At 44.5% G+C, this 10,364-nt stretch overlaps 1 pseudogene; it reads left to right on the top strand.

The window, feature by feature from the left end:
• The first annotated feature begins 510 nt into the window (after positions 1-510).
• On the top strand, positions 511-628 carry LOC135052580 (5S ribosomal RNA; annotated as a pseudogene).
• Positions 629-10,364: the final 9,736 nt, after the last annotated feature.

Here is a 10,364-nt window from a genome sequence, read left to right as displayed (position 1 = left end):
GAAAATAAAAAACCTAAAATATACTTTATTTTTCTAGGAGCTCAGGAGAGCCCCTAGTGTGCATCCAGCTCAGCCGGGCTCACAATTCTAACTGAGGTCTGGAGGAGGGTCATAGTGGGAGGAGCCAGTGCACACCAGGTAGTCCTAAAGCTTTCTTTAGTTGTGCCCAGTCTCCTGCGGAGCCGCTATTCCCCATGGTCCTTACGGAGTTCCCAGCATCCACTAGGACGTCAGAGAAATATCAATAGAATTCTAATTTCCATAAACTATTTTTCTGTACCCCATCTCTCTCATTCACTGTCCGCTATAATCATATATGGCAGTGGACAGCAGAAGTAGGGGTACTCTCTGCCTATCTCTATCTATTCGAGAACTCTCTCATCCCATGCCTGATATCAATTTCCCTGCAATGCATCAGTAACAGGGATTTGGGGCATAACAATAAGACAGCAGAAGTTCTCACTTTGGTAATTAAGCCACAACCACATACTCTCTCATTTGTTGGACTATTACTACTGCCACACCTCACTGGACACCCCTAAATCCGTCTGATCTTGGAAGCAAAGCAGTGATAGGCCTGATTAGTACAAGGTGGGTGACTACCTTGGAATATCAGGTGCAGTAGATTATATCTATCTATCTATATATATATCTATCTATCTATATATCTATATATATATATATATATATATATATATATAAAAACACCCTCAAACAGCAGAAGTGGTGGAGAAAGCATTGGCCCTACCTCTATTCTTCTTACTTTTTCCAGCACTATCCTATCTCCTATCGAGTATACGAAGAGAAAAATCTTACTCAGCATTACAAACCTAGATATTGATCAGCAATATGAAAAAATTATCTCTGCCCAAACTTTATATACCAAAAAGCTATCATATGTACTAAGAATGGAGGTATTTATCAATATTACTTAGAAATTATTTTTCCTCAGTATTATACATACCAAGAGAGCTATCACAAAGAAGTGTATCATTATAAGAAATTTTGTTTGAATAATTGATGAAATAAGCACTTCCATTTACTGAATGTTCTTTTGTTTATATTTTCACCCAGGTGTATTCGATTTCTTAATGGGAACATAACCTGTGCTCACACTGGGTAATCAAATCCCTATGTGAGCATTTCCCTGTTCCTTAATATTTTAAGATAAATCTTAATAAAAGTTAAGTTTTAACACAATTTATATTACACAATGAGTGCCCCAACACAGTGTCTCTCTTTTTCTTCAAAAAATGTACAACTGGGAACCAGTTAGATCACTGGACAAATGGAAATTATGGTTATAAATCTGACAATTTAACAGACTAAAAATTAACAACCTTGTGATCCGGTGGAGGAATTTTATTTGCCATGCATATGAATACTAGTGTTAACCCGTATATATCCGGTCCATAAGTTAGATCCATACAATTTATGATTTTTATGTTATAATGGGTTATGTTTATATATTCTTTGTATGTCTGCTTGTGAAATTGTTATGTTACCTACAGTATATGGTATAAAATCTTGTACTGACATACAAATATACTGTATATGGATGGAATAGTGTTTATGATAGAAGGTTGCTGATTGGATATCACATGACCATAGTCTCAGGGTATATATGGCAGACATGGTTTGTTCATCTATACACCCTACATCTCGATTGTTCTGGAGCTTGAGACTAGTTAACAGCTTTGCTGCATTCACATAGGAAAAGGACCAGCAGCCCTCTTTAAGGTCCACTGGGGGTTCCACTTCAAGTTTATACACAGATTAAGCAGTTATATGACAACTTTCAAAACTTCTATATCTGGGCAATCTCCACTTACTAAGCTATATCGAGTTCACAGAAGCCCCACTCCACTTATAATATCTGGGATAAAGACCCATAAGCGGGATATTGACAGTTCTGGACAAATACTTCTTTAACAAATCTGATTTTCTTGTTGGAGAGATAAAGCCATCCATTGGGCAAAACTACATTGAAGATTACTCTGTACTTACCTTTCTGATGCTCGTAGATACAGTACCTACCCCTGAAGAACTCCTCAGGAAAAACCACGTAGGATTTTAACAGCTAAAAGTCTGTTGTCCAATTTGGTGAGGATCATTCCATGAGCTCCCACCTGAACAAGGTGGAGGAAGGCCATTATAACACACTTGGTTGTGGCATACTGATTTTATTGATGTATGTAAAATCATTATTTTAAAAGATTAATTAAAAAAAATGTTTTAAAAAACAACAACATTTGGTATCTTTTACTGACTGGCCATTTGGCCCTTTCTTTGGGTGATTTTTCTGGTGAGAGGGTATCTCCTGCAGCAGTGGTTCCCAACCTCGGTCCTCAAGTACCCCCAACAGTTCATGTTTTCCAGGTCATCTAGCAGTTGAACAGGTATATTTATTACTCACTGACACATTTTAAAAGACCCACAGGTGGAGCTAATTATTTCACTTGCAATCCTGTGTGGAGACCTGGAAAACATGAACTGTTGGGGGTACTTGAGGACCGCGATTGGAAACCACTGTCCTACAGAATTACCTTCTGGACCATTATTGGACTATAATTGTCAGAATAAGACGAACTGTGCATATTTACTCTTCAAGAAGAATTGTTATATGGTTATTCAAGTGTGGATGATTGAGAATTGAACATAATACAACTTCACTATACTAAATATACTAGCACACTCTGGTATTGTTTTTTTGTGTATGTATTGTATTGGTCCCTACTAACAGAGGTTCCTCCAAGAGTTGCTGCTAATGAGCGCAAGCTAACGGTATTTTGTTTGTTGATCCAGGAAGCAGGATCCCAGCCGCCAGAATGTCGGCAACGGGGTGAACAATAGAAAGCCCTTTGAGGGCTCACTGCGCTCGCCACAGGTTATATTCTCCCTCTATGGGTGTTGTGGACACCTACAGAGGGAGAATAACCTGTCTTGCCGGTATTCCCGCGGCAGCATTTCACCCCGCCGGGTTCCCGACTGGCGGTATTGTAACCACTTCCCATCAAGGGAAAACAGCAACAATCCAAGACTTTGTATAGGTAATTTACAGACATGTCACAATGCATTGATTGCATATACAGGTTGAGTCTCCCTTATCCAAAATGCTTGGGACCAGAGGTATTTTGGATATGGGATTTTTCCGTATTTTGGAATAATTGCTTACCATAATGAGATATCATGGTGATGGGACCTAAATCTAAGCACAGAATGCATTTATGTTTCATATACACCTTATACACACAGCCTGAAGGTCATTTTAGCCAATATGCTTTATAACTTTGTGCATTAAACAAAGTTTGTGTACATTGAGCCATCAGAAAACAAAGGTTTCACTATCTCACTCAAAAAAGTCAGTATTTCGGAATATTCCGTATTTCGGAATATTTGGATATGGGATACTCAACCTGTATTGTGTTTTTTGCTCACCTTGAAAAAAAAAAGCCAGCTAGGCTCTGAAACGTTGGTGTATTGAGCATGCATGTTTGGGACATCTCTATAAATTACCCATACAAAGTCTGGAGTGCCACTGTTTTCCCTCAACAAAAATCCAGATTTCAAGAGGGCACTCAAGCGAATTGGATGCAATTGTCATGAGTGCCTGATCATACTTTAATACACAGCAAAAGAACAAAGTGAACCATTTTGCTGGACATGGAATGATGGTCAGCTTAAGAGTCTTGACAAAGGTCTTGTACTATAGGACTGAAATGATGACAACCTTCAATTTTGACCTGTGATTTCTGTGCACAAACACTTGTAGATATGTAATAAAAAAGTTTTTGGACTTTGATACAATGGTGAGTATCCCTCTTTTCATACAAAGCATCTTAAAAGAGCATTACAATATATGATGCATATGGAGGAAGCTTCCCATGAGTTGAAACTCTAAGGAGTGCTGGCATTCTTTTGGATAGAATGTATAATATATATATATATATATATATATATATATATATATATATATACACACACACACACACACACACACACACATATATATATATATATATATATATCACACACACACACACACACATATATACACACACACACATACACACATATATATATATACACAAACAACAGTGTGTGGTCCGGCTCTCCCTGTATGATAATTACTCGTCCGGTGCACTCACAGAATGCATGCAAATATTCTAAGTCCTGGTGCGGCACTCACAGACTAATCGATGATACTAAGTCAGGCTTGTATTGTAACGTTTCAGTGCCTATTTATTCATTTGACGGCACTTTCACCAGACAAAAAAAACTTATAAAAACTGTCTCACCATATAAGTGCTCCCCATGCAGACGCCAGGAGCCGGGACCTCCCTCCACCCTCCCTTATAGCAGCAACAGCCCCGGTGCCCTCCGATAGTACTCCCCGGCCAGGAGTCCAAATGTAGCAAAGCATAGTCGGCAGCACTCAGGTAATAAAGAAGACTGAGATAAGTACCAAAAACCTCCTTTTTCTGTCAGCCACTAGGGGACACTGGCACAACTTCAAGATTGTGGGGATATCCCAAAGTTTCCCCCCTGGGCGGGAGATCGCTGAGGAACTTGTAAAACAAGACGGCCAAACCGTGAAGATGAAGCCGCAAAAGTATCAAACTTGTAGAACTTGGTAAACGTATGAATACTGGACCATGTGGCTGCTTTACAGAGTTGAGACGTGGTAGCCCCCTACTAGCGGCCCAGGAAGACCCAACTGAGCGTGTAGAGTGGGCCGCAATGGATAATGGAGGTCGCCTAGATTGGTGTAGATAGGCTTGATGAATAGTCAACCGAATCCAGAGGGCCAAGGTCTGCTTAGTAGCAGGCCAGCCTCGCCGTGGAAGATCATAAAGCACGAAAAAAGCATCAATCTTTCGTAACGGTGCTGTCTGTTCCACGTAGATCTTCAGCGTTCTCACTACATCCAGAGAAAGAGGTGTCCCAGAGACCTCCTGTAAGGATGGTACCACAATCGGCTGATTGATCTGAAAAGCTGACACGACCTTAAGTAGAAAGGAAGCATGTGTTCTCAACTCAGCCCTATCAGGATGAAAAATCAAGTTGGGAGGCATACAAGACAAGGCACTTAATTCAGATACCCTCCAGCCAGAAACTATGGCTAATAGAAAATCAGTATTCTAAGGAAGATAGTTAATATCTGTGTCTTCCATGGGTTCAAAACAGGGTGACTGCAGATAATCCAGCACCAGATTCAAGTCCCAAGGAGCTGTAGGGGGAGCAAATGGGGGTTGTACCTGAAGGACCCCTTGTAGGCAAGTTTACACATCCGGTAGGAGCGCCAGGCGTCTCTGAAAGAAAATCGATGAGGCAGATACCTGAACTTTCAGGGATCCTAGACGAAGTCCGGAATCTAAACCTGCCTGAAGAAAGAGCAAGAACCGTGAGAGTCGAAAATAATCTGATTGAAACCCTTTTTGGTCACACCAAGAGATATAAGAACGCTGGATGTGACAGTAATGGGCTGCCGTAACAGGTTTTCATGCACGCAACATCGTGGGAATCGCACATTCCGGAATCTCTATGCGTTTTAGGATGTTTGCCTCAAGAGCCATCCCATTAAACGTAGTCGTGGTAAATCTGGATACACGAAGGGCCCTGTTCGGAGTAGATCCGTTCGCAGAGGTAGAGGCCAAGGATCGTCCGCTAGCAGAAGGTGCAGGTCTGAAAACCAAGTTCTCCGAGGCAAATCTGGTGCTACCAAGATTACTGTGATTGACTTCCGTTTGATTCTCTTGAGAATTCGAGACAATAGAGGAAACACGTATACTAGGTCATACGTCCGTGGCGGGCGAGGTGACGCAGGTGGCTCTGCCCCCGAATCTACAATGTCCCTTGCTGCTAGGTGATCCGGGGGAGTGGCTAAAGCACCGTGTTGCCAGGGCAACAAGCGTGGCAGGTGCGATGCAGCAGATAATTGGCAGTGTAATTCTGGCAGTATTATATACAAACACTAAGGCCAGCCAGAATATAAGTATTTACTTTAGTATAAACAACATTATGATGAATTCGATCTCCACATATTAAAACTAGAGAGATATTCCGGTCATGTGATTGGTTATCACATGATTCATAGGTTTACCACATGATGTCCTCCTCAACCTATTGAAACATCAGGAACTGTTTCCCAGACAATACTGTGACAAACAAAACTGGTGATTGGTTGAACGGTGTTCCTTTTATTAAGCAAAAATAAGATTTTACTTACCGGTAACTCTATTTCTCGTAGTCCGTAGAGGATGCTGGGGACTCCGTAAGGACCATGGGGATAGACGGGCTCCGCAGGAGACATGGGCACTTTAAGAAAGAATTTAGTTCCTGGTGTGCACTGGCTCCTCCCTCTATGCCCCTCCTCCAGACCTCAGTTAGAGAAACTGTGCCCAGAGGAGACTGACAGTACAAGGAAAGGATTTTGGTAATCCAGGGCAAGATTCATACCAGCCACACCAATCACACCGTATAACCTGTGATAACAACCCAGTTAACAGTATGACAAATAACATAGCATCAGTTCACGCCCAATGCAACAATAACGTAACCCTTATTGAAGCAATAACTATATACAAGTATTGCAGAAGAAGTCCGTACTTGGGACGGGCGCCCAGCATCCTCTACGGACTACGAGAAATAGATTTACCAGTAAGTAAAATCTTATTTTCTCTAACGTCCTAGAGGATGCTGGGGACTCCGTAAGGACCATGGGGATTATACCAAAGCTCCCAAACGGGCGGGAGAGTGCGGATGACTCTGCAGCACCGATTGAGCAATCAGGAGGTCCTCCACAGCCAGGGTATCAAACTTATAGAATTTTGCAAAGGTGTTTGAACCCGACCAAGTAGCAGCTCGACACAGCTGTAGTGCCGAGACCCCTCGGGCAGCCGCCCAAGAAGAGCCCACTTTTCTAGTGGAATGGACCATGACCGATTTCGGTAACAGCAATCCTGCCGTAGAATGCGCCTGCTGAATCGTGTTACAGATCCAGCGAGCAATAGTCTGCTTTGAAGCAGGGCCGCCAAGCTTGTTGGCTGCATACAGAACAAACAGTGCTTCTGTCCTCCGGACTCTAGCCGTCCTGGCTACATAAATTTTCAAAGCCCTGACCACATCAAGGGACTCGGAATCCTCTAAGTCCTGTGTAGCCACAGGCACCACAATAGGTTGGTTCATATGAAAGGATGAAACCACTTTTGGCAGGAACTGAGGACGTGTCCGCAATTCTGCTCTATCCATATGGAAAACCAGATAGGGGCTTTTATGTGACAAAGCCGCTAATTCCGACACTCGCCTAGCCGAAGCCAGGGCTAATAACATGACCACCTTCCATGTGAGATATTTCAACTCCACCGTTTTAAGTGGTTCAAACCAGTGTGACTTTAGGAAGCTTAACACCACATTAAGGTCCCAAGGCGCCACCGGAGGCACAAAGGGAGGCTGAATATGCAGTACTCCCTTTACAAAAGTCTGGGAGAGAAGCCAATTCTTTTTGAAAGAAAATGGATAGGGCCGAAATCTGGACCTTAATGGAGCCTAATTTAAAGCCCAAATCCACTCCAGTTTGTAGGAAGTGAAGGAAACGGCCCAGATGGAATTCTTCTGTAGGAGCATGCCTGGCCTCACACCAAGAAACATATTTTCGCCATATACGGTGATAATGTTTTGCTGTTACATCCTTCCTAGCCTTTATCAGCGTAGGGATAACCTCAACCGGAATGCCTTTTTCTGCTAGGATCCAACGTTCAACCGCCATGCCGTCAAACGCAGCCGCGGTAAGTCTTGGAACAGACAGGGTCCCTGTTGCAACAGGTCCTGTCTTAGAGGAAGAGGCCACGGATCTTCTGTGAGCATTTCCTGCAGATCTGGATACCAGGTCCGTCGTGGCCAATCTGGAACAACGAGGATTGTTCTCACTCCTTTTCTTCTTACTATTCTCAATACCTTGGGTATGAGAGGAAGAGGAGGAAATACATAGACGGACCGGAACACCCACGGTGTCACTAGGGCATCTACCGCTACTGCCTGAGGGTCTCTGGACCTGGCGCAATACCTCTGCAGCTTTTTGTTGAGGCGGGACACCATCATGTCTATCTGTGGCAGTTCCCACCGACTCACAATCTGTGCGAAGACTTCTGGATGAAGTCCCCACTCTCCCGGGTGAAGGTCGTGTCTGCTGAGGAAGTCTGCTTCCCACTTGTCTACTCACGGAATGAACACTGCTGACAGTGCGCTTACATGATTCTCCGCCCAGCGAAGAATCCTGGTGGCTTCCGCCATTGCCACTCTGCTCCTTGTGCCGCCTTAGCGGTTTACATGAGCCACTGCGGTCATGTTGTCTGACTGGATCAGAACTGGTTGGTCGGGAAGTAAGGTCTCCGCTTGACGTAGGGCGTTGTATATGGCCCTTAGTTCCAGGATGTTGATGTGCAGACAAGTCTCTTGACTTGACCAAAGACCCTGGAAATTTCTTCCCTGTGTGACTGCACCCAAACCTCGGAGGCTTGCGTCCGTGGCCACCAGGATCCAATCCTGAATGCCGAATCTGCGGCCCTCGAGAAGATGAGCACTCTGCAGCCACCACAGGAGTGACACCCTGGCCCTGGGGGACAGGGTGATCAACCGATGCATCTGTAGATGTGACCCGGACCACTTGTCCAGCAGATCCCATTGGAAAGTCCTCGCATGGAACCTGCCAAAGGGAATGGCCTCGTATGAGGCCACCATCTTTCCCAGGACTCAAGTGCAATGATGCACTGACACCTGTCTTGATTTCAAAAGATTCCTGACCAGAGTCATAAGTTCCTGGGCTTTTCTATCGGAAGATAAACCCTTTTCTGGGTCGTGTCCAGAATCATGCCCCGGAAAGGCAGACGAGTCGTAGGAACCAACTGCGACTTTGGAATATTGAGAATCCAGCCGTGTTGTTGTAACGCTTTCAGTGAAAGCGATACGCTGTTCAGCAACTGCTCTCTTGATCTCGCTTTTATGAGGAGATCGTCCAAGTACGGGATTATTGTGACACCCTGCTTGCGCAGGAGCACCATCATTCCTGCCATTACCTTGGTGAAGGATCCTCGGGGCCGTTGAGAGACCAAACGGCAACGTCTGAAATTGGTAATGACAGTCCTGTACCGCAAATCTTAGGTACGCCTGATGAGGTGGATAAATGGGGACATGAAGGTACGCATCCTTTATGTCTAGTGACACCATAAAATCCCCCCCTTCCAGGCTTGCGATGACCGCTCTTAGCGATTCCATCTTGAACTTGAACCTTTTCAAGTATAGGTTCAGAGATTTTAAATTCAATATGGGTCTGACCGAACCGTCCGGTTTCGGAACTACAAACATGGTCGAATAATAACCCCTTCCCTGTTGAAGGAGGGGAACCTCGACCACCACCTGCTGAAGATACAATTTTTGTATTGCCTTTAACACTATCTCCCTCTCTAGGGGGGAAGATGGTAGGGCCGATTTGAAATACCGGCGAGGAGGCACCTCTTCGAATTCCAGCTTGTAACCCTGAGACACAATTTCTATTGCCCAGGGATCCACCTGGGAGTGAACCCACATGTGGCTGAAATTCCGAAGACGCGCCCCCACTGGCCCCGACTCCGCCAGTGGAGCCCCAGCGTCATGCGGTGGATTTTGCAGAGGCCGTGCAGGACTTCTGTTCCTGGGAACTAGCTGTGTTGTGCAGCTTCTTTCCTCTGCCCCTACCTCTGGCAAGAAAGGACGCACCTCGGACTTTCTTGTTTCTTTGTGAACGAAAGGACTGCATTTGATAATGTGGTGCTCTCCTAGGCTGTGAGGGAACATAAGGCAAAAAATTTGACTTTCCAGTTGTAGCTGTGGAGACCAGGTCCTAGAGACCTTCTCCGAACAATTCCTCACCCCTGTAAGGTAAAACATGCCTTTTTGAGTCGGCATCACCTGTCCATTGCCGAGTCCACAGGACCCTTCTGGCAGAAATCGACATAGCGTTTATTCTAGAACCCAGTAGACTAATGTCTCTTTGAGTATCTCTCATATAAAGGACAGCGTCTTTAATATGCCCCAGGGTCAATAAAACAGTATCCTTATCTAGGGTATCAATCTCCTCTGATAAAGTATCTGTCCATGCCGCTACCGCACTACAGACCCAGGCCGACGCGATTGCTGGTCTGAGTAAGGTACCTGAATGTGTATAAATGGACTTCAGGGTACCCTCCTGTTTGCGATCAGCAGCATCCTTGAGGGTAGCCGTATCCTGGGACGGCAGGGCTACCTTTTTGGATAAGCGTGTCAAAGCTTTGTCCACCCTAGGGGAGGATTCCCATCGTAACCTGTCCGTTGGCGGGAAAGGATACGCC

The sequence above is a fragment of the Pseudophryne corroboree genome, chromosome 2 (genome assembly GCF_028390025.1).
Source record: "Pseudophryne corroboree isolate aPseCor3 chromosome 2, aPseCor3.hap2, whole genome shotgun sequence".
Taxonomy (NCBI): Eukaryota; Metazoa; Chordata; class Amphibia; order Anura; family Myobatrachidae; genus Pseudophryne; species Pseudophryne corroboree.
Note: the sequence above shows the minus strand (reverse complement) of the source record. Positions and strands in the feature narration are given on the sequence as shown.